The sequence below is a fragment of the Peromyscus californicus genome, unplaced genomic scaffold (assembly GCF_007827085.1).
Source record: "Peromyscus californicus insignis strain IS unplaced genomic scaffold, ASM782708v3 Scaffold_16__1_contigs__length_79575227, whole genome shotgun sequence".
Classification (NCBI taxonomy): Eukaryota; Metazoa; Chordata; class Mammalia; order Rodentia; family Cricetidae; genus Peromyscus; species Peromyscus californicus.
Window position 1 is genome coordinate 58,109,499 of NW_026294458.1, and position 17,904 is coordinate 58,127,402.

At 41.1% G+C, this 17,904-nt stretch overlaps 1 protein-coding gene across 6 annotated transcripts in view; it reads right to left on the reverse strand.

Moving 5' to 3' along the window:
• The window catches only part of Nrip1 (nuclear receptor interacting protein 1), an 88,687-nt gene that overhangs the window by 60,810 nt on the left and 9,973 nt on the right, over nucleotides 1–17,904 (reverse strand). For all 6 annotated transcript variants that reach the window (XM_052741018.1, XM_052741022.1, XM_052741020.1 and 3 more), the window contains exon 2: nucleotides 6,799–6,880. The gene's annotated coding sequence lies outside the window, so the exon portion shown is untranslated. The remainder of the gene's footprint in view (nucleotides 1–6,798; nucleotides 6,881–17,904) is intronic.

Below are 17,904 nucleotides of genomic sequence, written 5' to 3' on the forward strand. Positions count from 1 at the left end.
ATCCTCACAGGCTAAAAGAACTAGAATAAGGTGTCATTGCCTAAACATGATGGCATTTTGTGATCACACAAGACAGATTCTGGAAATCAACCAAACTGCAGTCTCCACTGTGAAACACTGGTGTCCCTCCCCGACTAGCTGGCCAAAATCGGGCACCTTCTCTCGGGAGGTGAATCCAATTAAATCCAACTATGTTGAGCTACCTATGATTGACAAGTAATGTTTTCTCTGATCATAAAGGTCATAGTATGAGTCGATAATGAGACTTTGACCCTAGAGTTTACTGGGAATTGTTTTCTCATTCTTAAATAACAAGCAGACAGCTTAGGCGAATGGGCATTTTGAATGATGATGAGTTTCCCAGCTGAGACAGTCAACGTGGCAGTTATCAAGAGGGAAAGCACCAGGCTCCATCGTCCTGGAAACTAACTGCCCACAGTTTCCATGTGTGGGGTGAGGACCACTCACTACCACAGCTGCTTCTAAGAAGGACTTCAACAGCATGCATCGTAGTTAGCACAGAAACATTTGTCAACTATGCAGGTTCCTACAATGTGCTAGATCAAATTAAAAAGTAGATACATTCATCTGATGGACATGGGCTTTTTAACTAACTTTTGTTACGAAGCGTGCCAACAGAACACGACCCAAGACAAGGAAAGCAAGACATTTATTAACATGAATCCATTTTCTATTCGTACTATTATGAATGTCCCTATGATGTTTATGGTCCTAAGAACAGAAAATTAGCTGAGCATGGTAGCGCATGCCTTTAATCCCAGCAATCAGGAGGCTGAGGCAGGTGAATCTCTGTGAGTTCAAGGCAGCCTGGACTACACAGCAAGCACCAGGCCGGTCAAGGCTACGTAGTGAGACCTTACATCAAAAAGTAAAAAACAAACAAAGAATTGAAAACAAACATGACCAGAGCAGAGGCCATCCACATATATTATTTAACGTAACAAAATCATGCTCAAATCACTATGGGCCTAAAACAGTCTGCAGAATGGTAAACGTTCGTCCAAAGGAGAGGAAAGGAGATGGGGAACATTGCGTGGTAAGAACATAGGAGGGAAGGGTCTCAAGGCCAAATATACGAAAGCGATGACGAATTAAGCAAAGCTAAAAGAGACCATTATGTTCTCCGTGTGTGTGTGTGCCTACTCCTTAGAAGGCAATTGGAGGGCACTGCCCTTCACCACACATGCCACCCTTCATCCCAAAGAAATCCTGGACTGGATACGTGGTGGGGAGAGTGGGTAAATGCCAGGTGGAGTCAAAAAGCCCTTTGATCTTTAATTCAAAGCCAAACCTTTAGTTAGCTACAAAGCCCACACTTCATCGGTTTAAACTGAGGTTTAACAGGTCTCAATACAATAACCTAAGCACCACAATGTAAGAAAACTCTCACAAATTTATATAATTCTTATACTAGCAAAAGAAATTACTCTAGACATAATTGAATCAAAAGAGGCAATGTTAAAAAAGATTTACTAGCCGGGTGGTGGTGGCGCACGCCTTTAATCCCAGCACTCGGGAGGCAGAGCCAGGCGGATCTCTGTGAGTTCAAGGCCAGCCTGGTCTACAGAGTGAGTTCCAGGAAAGGCACAAAGCTACACAGAGAAATCCTGTCTTGAAAAACCAAAAAAAAAAAAAAAAAAAAAAGATTTACTATAGGTTCAACTTAACCCTACATTTATGGTATCTGTAAATTAGTTAACAATATTTTACTAGCATTCATTTTTAATAAATATTTGACTATATTTTATAGTTATTTGATTCTGTTTTATTTATGTATTATGATTAGTTAACAATATTTTATTAGCCCTCATTTTAATAGATATTTGATTACATTTTATAGTTATTTGATGCTATTTTATTCGTGTATTTGTGTGTGTGTATGTGCAGGTGGGTATGTATGTGGAGGTCACAAGCGTCAGTTTTCTTGTTCCACAATGTGGTCCCAGGGGTGGAACTCAGGTCATTCACCTCTGTGGCAAGTGCATTTACCTGCTGAGTCATCTCACTGGCCCTAGGCTGTCATTTTAAAAAAATAATTGGTTAATTATGGCACAGGGAAAAATATTTAAGGCCAATATTTAAAGCAGATGTTTCCATCAATATTTTCTCATCGTATTCTCTGGGAGCAAACAAACACACGGAGATAATTCTGTAGAGCACCTTTTAAAACAGTCACTGACTCCATTTAAGAAAGCAGACTGAGGAAGCCCTGGAGAGCAAGCCTGTAAGCAGCACTCCTCCACTGCTTTTGCATCAGCTCCTGCCTCCAGGTTCCTGCCCTGCTTGAGTTCCTGTCCTGATTCCCTTCGATGAGATGATGTGGAAGTGTAAGCCAAATCAAGCGTTTCCTCCCCAGGTTGCTTCGGTCATGGTGTTTTCATCACAGCAATAGTCACCCTAACCAGGACAGGATCGATCATTTGCCAACAGTCAGACACGGCCTCATTTAACTGTAAAGTAGACAGTAACCAAGTGTCAGGACAAAGCTCAGCAAATCTGAGGAACTTGTAGGTAAGAGGTAGAGCTAGGATTTGAACTTGAGCCAGTTTGGTTTTGTAACGCAAGTCACACAGACACCACAAATAAAACCCTCCACATTGTCCCACCCAAGTAGCCTGGGTCAGCCAGTCTCCCACTTATTCATTTCATCAGAGACTGACAACCTACTCACAAACCACTGTGTTCTGTACCAAGAACTCTGCCACAGACACAAATATATACACCCAAGTCCTTGAAGAGCCAGACTTAACCAGGGAAAACACACACTCTGGAGTTTCCTTACTGGGATAAAGCTGGTTAAAACTTTTGCAGGAAAATCTCCAAGACTTTCTGTAAGTACGAAAAAAGAAAAGAAAAAAAATCCTGAAAAAAATGTTGATATTTTAAAATACATCTTGACCCAGTAAGAACTAGAGGGCCTTTCTTTTTGTTGCAGTCAGCAAAACTATAACCCTATAAGAAGGCAAACAGTAGTTCAGGGCATGTGTTTTGAAGCAGCTCCATGTTCGGTAAGCCAACTTCCAAACTCCGCCTTTACACAGAAAGACTTCTTTTAACCTGGATATGTCAGAAGACATCACTTTGAAAACCTGCAACCTACCATGAGAGGCAAATCAAATCCAGATGTGATTTTACTAATTATTTACCTGGAAACCATTTCCTGAGAGGAAAAAACGAAAATCATCTGTGTTCCCAACATAGCGCTTTGTTTTACAGCTCCAACTCAAGAAACTGCCGTCTCTAGCTCTGTGCCATCGAGATGGTCGCCAAAATGAAAGGGGTGGGGGGGCTGGCTTGCACACTGCACACACAATGAGCAAGCGGGCCTGAGGACGGCTGAGGAACCAGGAACTGTCAGCGGTAGGCAGACCCTTACAGGTTCAAACTCGAAAGGAATTAAAAAGCATGGAGCAGGTGGGGTTAGGATAACCCTTGAAAGTACGAGAAAAGAAAGAGAAGCTGACGCGTAGAATGACAAGTCCTGATTTAGAAGGATGTGCAACTGAGTCACAAGGATCGCCTAAAATGTCAAGTTACCAACAGTATTCGACGCATTTTCTCTTTCTCTAACAGTACGCTGAAGACAACACACTCTGTTTCCTTGTTCATTTCTCACAGTGGTCCAGTGATGTATGCTGTAGTCTCAGTTTACCTAGCAGGAAACTTAAGAACAGGTCAATGAAGAGTCTATATAAAGTTAATGAAACTCTTAGGCCCTTAAGGCCAGCATTCACCATGCAACTAAATTAAATGTGACTGTGATGTGGTTACCCCACATGTCTACACAGGTCAAAGAGAAATACCGTGGATGCTCCCATCCCTGTATATAAAGGTTTTGCATCTGTGGATTTAGACAATTGGATGAAAAATATTTAGTCGGGGGTAGCCTATTCTCCTGAGAATGTACAGATTGTTCTGACCCCAATATAGTTTAGAGAGTAATGACATTATTATTATATAATAATATATAATATTAATAATGGCATAATAATAACTGTGACATTTTTCTCTACACTGTATCTTGCACAGCTATTTACCCGCCATTTCTATTGTATTGGGTATATTATAGGGGTGATTTAAAATATAGTAAGAATGAAGTGGGTTCTGTGCAAATGCTATAGCACTTTATAAGAGATGTGAGCATCTGTGGATTTTCATGTAAGGTCCTAGAACAAATCAGAGGTTCCCTTCCTGTGGATTCAGTTTTTTACGCTCAACTATAGTCTAATCTATTAGTTGGAAAAGTCGAGATATAGGATTCCTAGGTCTTAAACTACACACAGCTGGGGAACATGATGAACTCCCAGTCTCTTTCCACAGGTGAAAATCCCTTTGTCCAGCATATCTGCTTTGTATATGCTACCCGCCCGCTGGTCAGGAAACCACTTGCTATCAGAGTCACCGTCAGAGTATCACATTATTTACTTAATAATGGTCCTTTGTACGTCAAAGGAACCATGAAGTCCTTCCTTTAGTAAGAAAGTAAGAGTTATTTACTTAATAAGAAAACAACTCATATTGAGGTTGCGACAGTGGTGTTGGGGAAGAACACATCTACCCGTGAAACCGTGAAAAAAAAAATTGTGTTAGTTTTGCTGTAACACTTTATACTGCAAAAGTCATGGGTACCAGGAAGGCTTAATTAAGAGAAAGGCACTGCCCTGGTGCATGTACAGGGGAAGCCAGTACACAGAATCAGAACTAACGTTCAGTGATCCACTGGGCTGGGGCACATCCACCGCAGAAACGGGGGATTGTGTTTGTTCCATATCATTCTGGCATACAAGTGAAGTTCAAATGATAATCACCGTTTGACATCAAAGTGACCAGGATGACAAGAGGCCAAGCTAGTAAATGCCTAGAAGGACAAGGAAGGGACGTCCTGTGCTCACCAGATGGAATTTCAGTCATACGTGACTTCCAACAAGTGCCAGAAGGCTGCTTTGCACACTGCCTAGAAGAAACTTGGACACACGCGCGCGCGGAGCATGACGCCTGAGACACACACTTTCACAGAGCTCCAGAGGAAGGATGGCTCCCTCACGGGATAAAGTTATGCTTCGGTGAAGGAATCCTCCCTCACGTCTTGGAAGTGAGCAATTTTTAAAAAGGAGCCTCATGTATTGTGTCTTCAAAGAAAGCACTTCAAAACAATTCCTATTCTGAATTTATAGAAGGGGTTGTCCACTTAATACTTCAGTTCAATGCTGAGATTCTCTTTAATAGTGGCATCCAGTTCAGCGCTCATCATATACTCTTCTTCTGAGATAATGATACATTTTTCATAAATGAGGAACAATTTCATAAAAGTGGAACAATTCTCTTTATCATTACACTTGAATGCTTCTATCTTTAAATGTGTAATTATAATAGTTATTTCTTATCTTTGTCTAATAAAAATGACTCCAAATTCCTTAAAACTCCAAGATTTCTAAGCACTTAATTTTTCCCCAAAAAATAGTAAAAATTCTAAGAATTTTTCAGAGCAAAACATCTCAAAATGAAGATTTCCCGTATTCTGGGAAACAAAGCAATATTCACCCTGTCCTCGGTATTCATACTGCTTGGGAACTGATTAAGATAATTTCTAAAACTGGTATTTGCTGTTTCACATGAATGTAGACCATGAATATTCAGTTAGTGATCACACAGTTTAACAGCTCATTATTCACTCTAACCTTAACAGATACATTATATTATCAATTATATTAATGTAGTCTTCCATGATCTATTGCTATTTCAAGCAAGAGAGCTAGCAATGTTGTTTAAAGGAGACACATTAAGACAGAAGAAGTAGGAGACAGGTCGTTAAGAAGGAAAGCTTTTCATTGGAGTTTGACTACCAAGTGATCCCCAAGAAGATTCATTCGTTAAAGGTTTGTTCCAGCTCTTGGGGCTTTTGAGAGGGGACTGGATCATGAGAGTATTAACTTCAGTCAACGGATTCAACCTCTGATGAATTCACAACTGAATGTGATTAAGAGGATGGGCCTGGTTAGAAGAAGCAGGTTGCTACAGCTATGGCTATGGTGATATTTTATTTGTATTAAAATGTTATTTGTATGTTAATAAATAAAGTTGCCCGGGGATCAGAGCTATTAGCAAGCCATAGGAAAGCAGGGCAGTGGTGGTGTAGGCTTGTAATCCCAGCACTTGGTAGGCAGAGCTAGGTAAGTCTCTGTGTGTTCAGGGATACAGCCATTATTGGATACACATGCCTTTAATCAATACCAATCATGGAAAACCTGGAGGCCTATACAGACAGGCCGTGACGAGGCGGTCATGTGGTTGGGTTTACAACCAATGAGAAGGCAGAACAGGAACTCTATATAAAGACTTTAACACAGGGGTAGCTCTGGTTCGGAGAGGTAGGACCACTGCAGGAGGAAGGGTAAGGTTTTAGCTCTTAGCTCTGACCTCTTGGCTTTCTTCTTTGCATTGGTTCTGTGTTTCTTATTTAATAAGAAGGTTGGTTACATCTACATATGGCTTCCTCGAAGGGTGTATCTTGTTGCTATTCCCATCCCCCCCAACCCCCACCTCACACCTCCTCCCTATCCATAACCATGCGAGTGGTTTTGCTCCAACCCATCTTAGCCATCATAATCTACTATATCACAATAAGCCCAGAAATAATGGGACCGGATGGGCTGGAAGCTTATCAACAGATCAAAGTTAAGGAAAATAGCAGAATAAAGCATAATAGTCTCATATTCCTATCGCTGAAAGGCTTGACTATAAGTAATTTCTTTTCAAAATGGATCAGTGAGACAATACCTTTTGGATGTGTTTCTCCCAAATGTTTAAAATAATGGGTCCTGAGAACAGAGTTCTGCAATAGCTCGCAATCCACACGCTCCTGAAAGAAAGAGAGACATGTGTTACTTTGAGTGCTTGTAATGGTTTCAATAATGTGTTTGAAAATGGGGTATGAACTATGGCCTAAAATAAGCTATCTCAGAGAAGCAACAAATAAATGTGCGGTGGGAGATTCTCACGCACGCATGTTTTCCTCGAGTGCGGCTGCTGACCACATCTAATTAAACTACCTGCCTTATAGAATTACTTGCAAAAAGACACCACACTAACAGTAGACTGTCCCCTGCTCTCCAGGGTGTGAGAAGTTAATGTTGAGGATACAGAGGAATTGGGGCCATGGGAGGATTTCTGGGAGAAAGCACATGGGCAGTTTTTGACATTCATTGAGGAGTTTGAAACACCTCACCGCTTCTCTCCCAGCAGGAACAGGAAGTTAAACTCAAATTAGATCCATCCTCAAAGTCAAAGACAGTGACAAAGAGAGGGTTGCAGGTGTGGCCAGCCTTTTGAGATCCCAGCTCAACAAGGTCAAGTTCAAGAACTGCACAACTGAGTCTCCCTCCCTCCCTCCCTCCCTCCCTCCCTCCCTCCCCACCCACTCGCCTTTCTCTTTCTCTCTGTGTTTCAAGTAGTTGAGATTTTGTGTTGGGCTCTATTCATAACTATCTTGGGGTGCGGGCAGCCCAAAAGTGACAAGCTGGATACGCTTGGCTGCTGGAAGCATTTGGCCAGCAGAGACATGGCCTCCACTGGAATAGCCATTAGCTTTGAAAATGTTCTGCTGGTCAGTGGGCCAGCAAACAATGCAGTCAGCCAGAGACAGGGAAAGCTTGATAGACACACCCTGATCTCACTGTAGCATTGGTTCCACTGGACTCCCAGTTTACACTGTTGACCTCTTCAGTGTCTAATCCATAACTTATGATCAGTTCTCCAGGATCACAGCTATAACTAAAAATCAATCCATACACCAGAACAGGAACCTATCAAAATCAAAATGAAGCAGCTAGTTCATCTTTATTTTGCTAGTATCTCTCAGTCTCCTTAGAATCATACACAGACACCAAATTTCTTGGTGCGGTGCTTTCCTGGGCTAACCAGGCCAGCTAGTAACCACTACATCTCACATCGCCACATTCACACTCACTTTCAGCTCGCTCTCAGTACAGCCCCCAGTGTCTACAACAGAGCTCCCTCCATCCCACAGCTGCCTATCCATGTGGTGGGACTCTGAATTCCTACAGCCTGAAAGTTCTGGGCCAACTGTCACATCACAAGTTCTCCAAGGACATCCGCTAGCAAGCCCAGAGCCACCTCCCATCAACATCCAAGACGTCAGCTTATATGTGTTAGTCAAAGACACCTACAATTATAAGTCTGAGTATGATGTTCCATGTGTTTTACAAGCAGACAAAAGGTAGCTCCTTAAGAGTTTATTTATAGAGAGAAATAGTCAAGCAAACAAAACAAAACAAACAAACAAAAACTCCAACCAACCAAAAACAAAAACCTGATGAAGGCATCCAGACAATTAGAGAAAGGAAAAAAAATATGATTTTTTCTATAATGACACTGTTTTTTCATCGGCTAAATAAAAACATTGCTGTATCATTTTATGTAATAAAATTTAACCTTATTCTGACCTTCCTCATAAGGCAGCAAACCTCTCTACCCAGTAAGGTTCCATCTGAACTATGTAAGATGATAAGCAATACCTTAATTGCATTCATTTACATGACTTTGAAACTATTCTGGGCTGAAGTCATGACTGCAAGGTCACAGAATACAAAATGTAGAATGTATGCAATTCACCTCGGAGAAATGATCCACTTCAAACCGAGTGGAAGCCCCTTCTCCATCCCTCATTAGGAGATATCAAATGCTTAGTGCAATCAACAGGTGCAGACATCTGTGCACACACACATAAACTCAATGATTTTATAAACGTATACAAAGCAATAAGAAAATGTTTGGCTAAGTCTATCGCATACCATGGCTTTCTTACTAAAATTCGCCTGCCTAAATAGAGGCAAAGAATAATTCCATATACTTTGGCAGCATTTAAAAAACCAAAATACATAATATAGCTATTATTTTCTACCATCCCACAAACTTCTGGAAACTAAAAATAATCTATATAGTTTAAGGAAAAAAATTACAAACAAAAGATGTTATGTATATTAAAATACTAACTCTTTAAAATACATAAAACACCCTTCGTTTATAATTGTTTTCCTAATTGACACGTTTACAAGACAACCCCCTCACCTAAAGCTCAGGGAACATTATGGAAGAGGGAAGCTGAAAGATTATAAAAGCCAGAGGGCCAGCAAGTCTCCTGTGAGATCGGATCTGCTAAATGACAGGGAAGCTTCCCCCACGACTCCTCAACAATACGACTGCCGAAATATGATCTGAATGGTGACAACACCAGTGATCACACTAACATGGAAGAGGGCAATTTTACAGGGCTCTACCCTTAGACAAAGAACTATAGCTAACTAAGAAACGCTAAGAGCCAGAGGACTAGTCTTCCCCAGGGATGAGTCTCCTAATTGGTTATCCAATAGCAAGGGGTCACATCTGAAATCATATACATACAAGCAACAGGAAAGGGACTCAGCAGGTTGTTTCTATATGCGTTTGCATTTATAGACATACGCAACGAAAACAACTAAAGAAAAAAAGGTCATGAACTTGAACGGGAGCAAGTGAGGGTTCCAGAGGAGGGGTTGGGAAAGAAAGGGGAAAATTGATGTAGGTATACTTTAATTAAGATGTTCTTTCTTCTTTAAAAAAAAAAAAAAAACAGCATCTATGAGGCTAGGACTGTAGCTCAGTGGTAGAATGCTTGCATAACATACACAAGACCTTTCCATCCCCAATGGGAAAAAAAAAGAAAAAGAAGAAAGAAAAAAGGAAGCCAAGAGTTTCTGTTTCATTTTTAAGAAGTGGAACAAGCATATGTTCCACCAACTGACTGGAGGCCTGTGCTTCCCATGTCTCAAGGCCAATAACACCACATTAATAAACGAGAGGAAATACCATCGAATGAAAGAAAATCCACTACCATAGATGACAGGGCACAAGGAGTGCCCTTCAACATTCCAGAACATATCAAAACACTCTAGAACAACAGCCACACAAAACAGCTCCTCTACTGTAATAGAATGCAATTCTAAAATCAATTAGATATCATAGCACTCGAAGTCATCAAAGAAAAGAAAGGAGACTATAAAGATGGGCTGTAAGATACTTTAAAAATACATATACTAGCCGGGCGGTGGTGGCGCACGCCTTTAATCCCAGCACTCGGGAGGCAGAGTCAGGCGGATCTCTGTGAGTTCGAGGCCAGCCTGGACTACCAAGTGAGTTCCATGAAAGGCGCAAAGCTACACAGAGAAACCCTGTCTCAAAAAACCAAAAAAAAAAAAAATAAAAAAAAAAAATAAAAAAAAAAAAATACATATACTAACACCAATGGGCAGCAACAAACACTTGTTTGGGGTTTAATATAATGTCGCAGGAAATTCTCCCAAGATGCTTCTGTCTGTTACGCTCAGGAAATCTCCTGTATTTAATTGACTAACCAAGCACTATTATATTATATCACCCAAGCCAACCTTTTGCAATTTAAAAATGACTTAAGGAAAGAAAAACAATGACATTACAAAAATCTGTCTGTCTTCACCTTCTCTCTCTGCCTTGAAGGGCCAGACTTGATGTCAGAGGCCCAGCCCACATCAACCCAAAGAACATGGAGGGGGGTGGTGGTGAATGCGTACTTACTATTACATTTCTAAATATACTCCAATACCATGGGACCACATATTTTTAAAATTTTTCTGTGTGCTTATGTGCGTGGAGGTCAGAGGTTGATGCTGAGTGTCTCCCTCTGTTACTCTCCACAGTATTTTTTGAGACAGAGTCTCTCTCTCTCACTGAGCGTGAAGCTCACCCATCCAGCAAGTCTGACTGGTCCTTGAACACCATGGATGCTGATGCCTCCACATCCCAAGTGTTAAGGCTGCAGGATCCGTGGCTCTAATTCCAAATCTTCATGCTCACACAGTAAGCCCTTCAAGCCTTCTCCCTGCCCCCGCCACCTTATCCTTTTAAAATAATAAATTAAAAGGCTTCATTTATATCTATAAATTGATTCACTTTGGATGAGCTTAGTTTTGAAATACAATTCAAGGTCAGACAATTTGTAGCTTTGTAAAAAGGACTTCTGGTTCGTATTCTTTATCAGAAAGGGTGTGAGGCTGGATAGAAACTTCCAGCACTGCTCCAGGTGTTCTTGGTTGCCTTTTTTTTTTATTTCAACTAACACCTTGGATGGAATATCAGCTTCTGATAGAAAGGCCATCTTGTGTCTCTGCACACTTCTCACAGCCCATCTCATGAGACAGTGATTTAAGCTCCTCAGCACGTCAATTATGATGACATTATCCTAAGTTCTAAAGCATCCACATAAAGTCAGGATTTTTCCATTCCTTGGACATTAGAAGATGTAGATGTCAATTTTTACAATCACAGTTTAATCACTGTATGTTGTTAAATAATCTTGAACTGACATCCAACTATATTAACAGTATCACACAGCTTTCTGAAAAAAAAAAATCACACAAAATGAAAAGTAATATGAGATCAAAGTGATCTCATGGTATTGGAGTATATTTAGAAATGTAATTTAAGTACGCATTCTTCCCCATGTTCTTTACGGAGAAGCATCAGTTGAAGTGGGCTGTGTCTATGACATAGTTAAAGTTCTGACCCTTCTCTTCAAAGAGCAAAGGTGAAGAAGCAGAGATTTTTCTATTCCTCCTCAGATGACTGTAAGAAACTCCACCCATGAAGCATGTGTACACACAGTTTACACATTTTACTTTTCATTTTCTGTATATCATGATGTTTCAACATATTAATGATCTTTTTATCTTAAAGTCTGCCCCCTTGGAGCAGCAAAGGACTCCATCCCAGCATACCTCTGATATGCACAGTGATCAATCCAGATCACACCCCTTTTATTTTGGCCCCACAATCTAGGAGGCAATATTTTTCTGCTTTCTTCACACGCTGAAGCAAACTAAGGCTGTTCCTGTCTATCAGTTATTTATCTATAGCTAATTCAGAGCTACTATGTAATACCAGCTACTATACTGGTACATATATGAAGACATAGCTCATTAGTATCTAACCAATGTTTACTAAAACTCTCTAGTCTTGAACTTGGTTACTCTGTCCAGCCCTACGTTGCTTGTCCCATGGAAATTCCAATAAAGGCCAAAGCCCAGGCTCCTCCCTAGCTCCTCGTGGGGTCTCTTGGCAACACTGTGGCTTTCCCACAACACCATGCGTGGCCTGACGTGCACTGGGGAACTTGGAGTACAATAACTTCATTTTCCTGAGCCTTTCCATTCTCCGTGACCGTACATTCCTGACTCAAAACAGTGTGTGTGTGCATGATGATGTACACGCTTGTGTGGATTCCTTTCATTTTTTTTCCCCCTTCCTTTTCCACCTTGTAAAATGCATATAATGAGAGGGGACTAAACCATCCACCTGCTTGAGAAAGAGGGGCCTAAATAAAGATGCCTATCAATCCTATAAGCAAAGGTCAATCCTGGAGCAACAATGTTGCTCAGGTCACACAAAAGAACAACATGAGACAAACTGTAAAGGAGAGGTCAAAGGCACTCAGTACAATTAGAAGCACCTGCGACAGAGTATGCTAAAACACATTTCGCCTAGGAAGTATTTCCCCTTCCTACCTCACCTGCTCACCCACCCATTCTGAAAGCAACTCCATAAACAGCGGTTACCCCCATTATAAAACAGTTGACGGTTAAAACCATGAGCCAACCAAGAAAGTACAATATTCCATAACTGACATTTACAGCACCGGCCTTGGACTTCTAATCTTTACCAGACGGGCACACAAATCAATCCATCAGCTCATAAAGGTGTGCTTTTTTAACCTCTAAAACAGATGGGATTGGCCAGAAGTGTCTGGCATGTCAAACTGCTAATCACTGCTGCCCTTTGCACAAAATAACCCACTTAAGTTGAGGCATGGTTGCACTGTAACCGACATTAGTCTGTGGGAGACCCATTTAACTGTCACACACCCCTGCCACTCCAGCTCCCCCTTAATTAAGCCTAATGCCTTATGCTTTGACCTTTTGTTCTAGCCTATTAACCCTATCCAGTACAAGTTCAATTATGTTACACTAAAAACTTGGCTGTAAAATATTAAATGCCAAGCTCCAAAAATCACAAGGGCCATCAACCTAGCTTTAGGTTCTACACACCTTGATACTCAAGGCATTAAAAAAAAAAAAAAAAAAAAATCAAGCTCCCTTCTGAAGGCATGCTGATTTTTACAGACTTGAGAAGACCCACATTACCATTCTCACCCAGCCTCCTTATTTTATAAAAGGAACAAGCCAGAAAACATTCAATGACTCACCCATTTCATAGCTTCACCACGGCTATCAAACACCATGGTGCCTGTGATTAACAGTTAAACTACCCCGCACAGCGTTAAGAATACTATTTTACTTCTCAGCATCCTGTAGGATACATTAAAAATATATATATATTCCTGAAACAAAATAAACCAGGACTTCAGTAGAGTTTAGAAGTGATTTTCCCTTTCTCCTCCCAGACACCACCACTTCCTCTTCCTGTTCACTTCTCTTTCCCCTTTAGAAATCCCAATGCCGTGGTCACCAAGGACTGTCAAGGACTGCAACACCCCCTAGGCAATGTGTGCAAAGGTAATTTTTCTCTGATGTTTCATTGACGAGTTCAACTGAACCAATAATTTGAGCTGCAGCATTTAACATCACCAGACAAAGTTATCACTCATATATATATTTCTGAATAGATCTTTTCTACACGTATATAAATATGGATTTCTGCTCAGTTACAAGAATTACAAAAACCAGAACCGAAAATTTTTTAAACTTCACAGTAAAATAAAATCAAATACAGTCCGAATTGGCCTGCTGGTTTTATCACAGAGTAATCTATGTTATTTATATATAGATATAATTCACACCACTACAGAAAAGAAATTCTTTATTGCTTTCACTGTGACATAACAATGGAAACATAATCAATGTCATATAGTTTAAAATGTCTCTAGCACCTAGGAGGAAATGCATATTATTTAACTTTGTGGGGTTGGGGAGACGATTCGGTGATTAAGACAGCATACTGCTCCCGCAGAGGACCCAAGTTCGGTTCCCAGCACCATTATCTGACAGCTCACAGGCCAGGGCAACTCCGGCTCCAGCAGATCTGATGCCCTCTGGCCTCCACCTCCACACATGGTGCATATAAACTCACACAAACACGCACGCATAACTATAAATAAAAGTAAATTAATACATGTTACCTTTAGTCTTTCAAAGAGCAAAAAAACAAAACCCAAGATTTTACCATTTTGTTCACGGCCAAAAGAACCAATTTTTAAACTCATTTTTACATTAGTAATATTCTTAATTACTTTTAATTCTGAACTTCACAGGGTTAAGGTTACCTACTATGAAATGGAACATGTAAGTCTGCAAACGCAGTATCATTTAGACTTGTGTAAAACAACTAATTCTTCTAATATTAAGGGCGGGAGCTGTAAAAAGGTAAACATAAAGTCAGTGAATATATCCACGTTATTCAGACAATGCCCTCAAAGCAAGAATTTCTGGCCATTATTGGGAGGAATATACAAGAATGAAGAAAAAGTGACACTTGTGGATGACTGACGCGTCAAACTCAGGAAACACCTGCCATTCCCAGCCAGGTACAGGTGAGGCTGTGCTCACTAGCAACTTTGTCTCGGGCTGGTGAGATGGCTCAGCAGGTAAAAGCCCCTGCTGCCAAACCAGAGGACCTGAGTTCAATCCCTGGATGTCAAGTAGTAGAAGAAAACCAACAGCCACATGTGTGCCCTGTCATGTTGCCACCCCAACACACACACACACACACACACACACACACACACACACACACACACACACACACACACAAATGCACTAAAAACAGTATGTTTTAAGCGGGATGGTGGTGGTGCACGCCTTTAATCCCAGCACTCGGGAGGCAGAGCCAGGAAGATCTCTGTGAGTTCGAGGCCAGCCTGGTCTACAGAGTATGATCCAAGACAGTCACCAAAGCTACACAGAGAAACCCTGTCTCGAAAAACCAAAAATAAATAAAAAATAAAAACAATATGTTTCAATAATGTATATACCTAGATAATGTGTTTTATCTAGCATTTAAAACTAAATCTCTCAGCAGCTAGATATTTCTGAACTCCATTTCCACAGAATTTTGTTTTCTGAATCCCATCGGCAATTATTAATTATCAATCAACACAATGCCACTATAACCAGAGACCTGTCCTTAAGCCCTACAAAGGACTTTGAATGCTATCATCCTTCAATGTTACCAGGCATTGTCATCAATTATTCTTGATAAGTTAACTTTGTAAGGATATTAAAAACCAAAATTATGCAGGTGTGGTGGCCCATGTTTTTAATCCCTGTAGTCAGCAGACAGAGGCAGGCAGATCTCTGAGTTCAAGGCCAGCCTGCTGTACACAGGTAGTTCCAGGACAGCCAAGGCTACACAAGGAAACTCTACCTCAAAACCAAAAAAACAACAAACAAAAGAACTCTAGGCAAGTATTGTCCCATTGACCACATTCCCACCCTCAAAATTAAGTCTATATATAAATTTTGTTACTTTGTTTTGTTTCAGACCGGTAGGTCTCTCACTCTCTTCCCCCACTTCTCTCTCTCTCTTCCCCCACCTCCTCTCCATAACCTTGGAGAACTCACTGTGTAGACCACGCTGGCCTAGAACTCACAGAAATCCACCTGCCTCTGTCTCCCTTGCATCACCACATCTGGCTAGACATAAAATTGTAATAAATTTAAATGTGTTTTAAAGATATGTCCATCTTCCTAAGCAGTCAAATCCACATGATTAAACATATGCCCAGCTGGTCAGTCCTTTTGGCTACTAGAAGTTAATTAAGGAAATGGCTTTAAAGGCTCAGAAATATTTTGTTTCACTTTCTTAAAAATTAATAAGGAAGAAAGAAATTAAATAATGTCTACAGATTTTGCTAAACATATTTTCTAATCTAATTCGTATAGTTTGAAGACAGTATTTATTATAAAACAAATTCTCATTGCAAGTGTCAATTAATTATAATGTCACCAACAGTTATGTTCACTTTTCTCTCTCATAATTAATATAACCGAAAAGAAGATACATTCTAAGCATACAATATTATTCCTTTTAGAAGTGCTAATTTAAAGAGACCAAAGAAATGCAGAACAGCTATGGATCGAAAGTTCCCCCTAACCCTTAGCAGCTGTCATGAAGAACAGATTGAGATTGGTGGCAATTCTAGTCAACAATATTCGTGGACTGGACAGTCTCCTTGGTGGCAGGCCCCAGGGCATGAACTGTCTATCAGGAACATGGTCTTCTGCATGGAGCTCACGGTCTACTGAGAAGGTACAGCAGGCAAACGGGGCCATTGAGATCAGCGGATATGTAACAGGGTGAGAGAAAAATCATGCTTGTGGGGGTGCACTCAGTGCCTGAACCCTCTCATCCTCAGTCACCGTAAGCAAGACCGTTCCAAATTGCCTTCCGAGGTGAGGCACTCGGTCAGCTTGTGGCCTGTGTAAAGGGCTACAGTTAGCTTTTTGCTCTCTTCCTCTCTTCCAGGGGTGAAGACTATATTTGACTCTAAGCAGATTGACCAAAAAGACCCCAAGCAATGCCTCTGATAGTTTTAGAACATTGGTCCTCATAAGATGAGCTGGTTGAGAGTATTCTCAACTAATGACGCCTGGTTCTGCTAAGTCCGCAAACAGGGAGCTCTCCTGCTGCTTTTTAAAATTATTATTTTATGTTTTTGAGGTTAGAATTACATTGTTTCTTCCTTCCCTTTGCTGACTACAACTCCTTCCTTATCTCCTGCCTTGCTCTCTTTCAAAGTTCATAGCCTCTTCTTTAATTGCTGGTGGTGGTGGTGGTGGTGGTGGTGGTGGTGGTGGTGGTGGTGGTAGTGGTGTGTGTGTGTGTGTGTGTGTGTGTGTGTGTGTATTCCTAAATATATAAATACAGCCTGCTCAGCCCATATAACGGTACTTGCATGTACATTTTCAGAGCTGGCCATTTGGTATAGGTTAACCAATGGGTGTGTTCTTCCCTGAGGAGGACTATCTCTTCAGCTCTCAGCGTTCCTTAGTGGCCTGTAGTCCCTTTTCTAGGGGAACCTCCAACTATCACTTTACTAAAGCTGCAGAACCCCTAACTACATCCTAAATGTCTGTCCTTACACCCCCAGTAAGCGTAGTGCCCAGCACTCATCACACTTCTCTTTGCGACAGACAGAGACCACCACAGAAACCAGAACTGATCAGGATGCCCAGTCCTGCACCCAAGGCTCGGGGATCATTTTGGAAGATGGGGTAGAAAGATCGTTAAGAGCCAGACGATCAAGGGGTTTGCTTTGAGAGTATGGCTCCCAGAAATGTCAGAGAAGCCGCCCCCTGCAGTCTCACCAACAGGACTTCCTAAAAAAGCCTTGACAAAGCGTATCAACAGACACCGATGTGGAAGGAAGAAAGCTCAGGAAACCTCAACCCTGTTGCTATTTAAACAGAACTGAAAATGTACGAAGACTCAAAGCAAAGGATTTGCATGAACACGCACATACCTGTACTACAAAATGGCCGAGAAATTACATTCAAGTCATAGGACAATGAAAAGAATCCTAAGGCTACTCTGAGGGCCACAAGGAAATGAAGGACCAAGACCACAGAGAGGTAGCCGCCCACTACTCACCCCTCAAGACTCAGCACTGAGGATCAATCTCTCCTTGGCTTTAACCTGCACATTACTGCTGTATCCTCCGCCAAAGGTTCATTCCATCACAGCTGCTACCCTCTCTCTCCACTCCACCCCCTCTCTTTCCTTCCTAAACTTCAGCAAGAAAACAAAAAGAGACACAGAAGAGTTCAAAGTATATTAGGA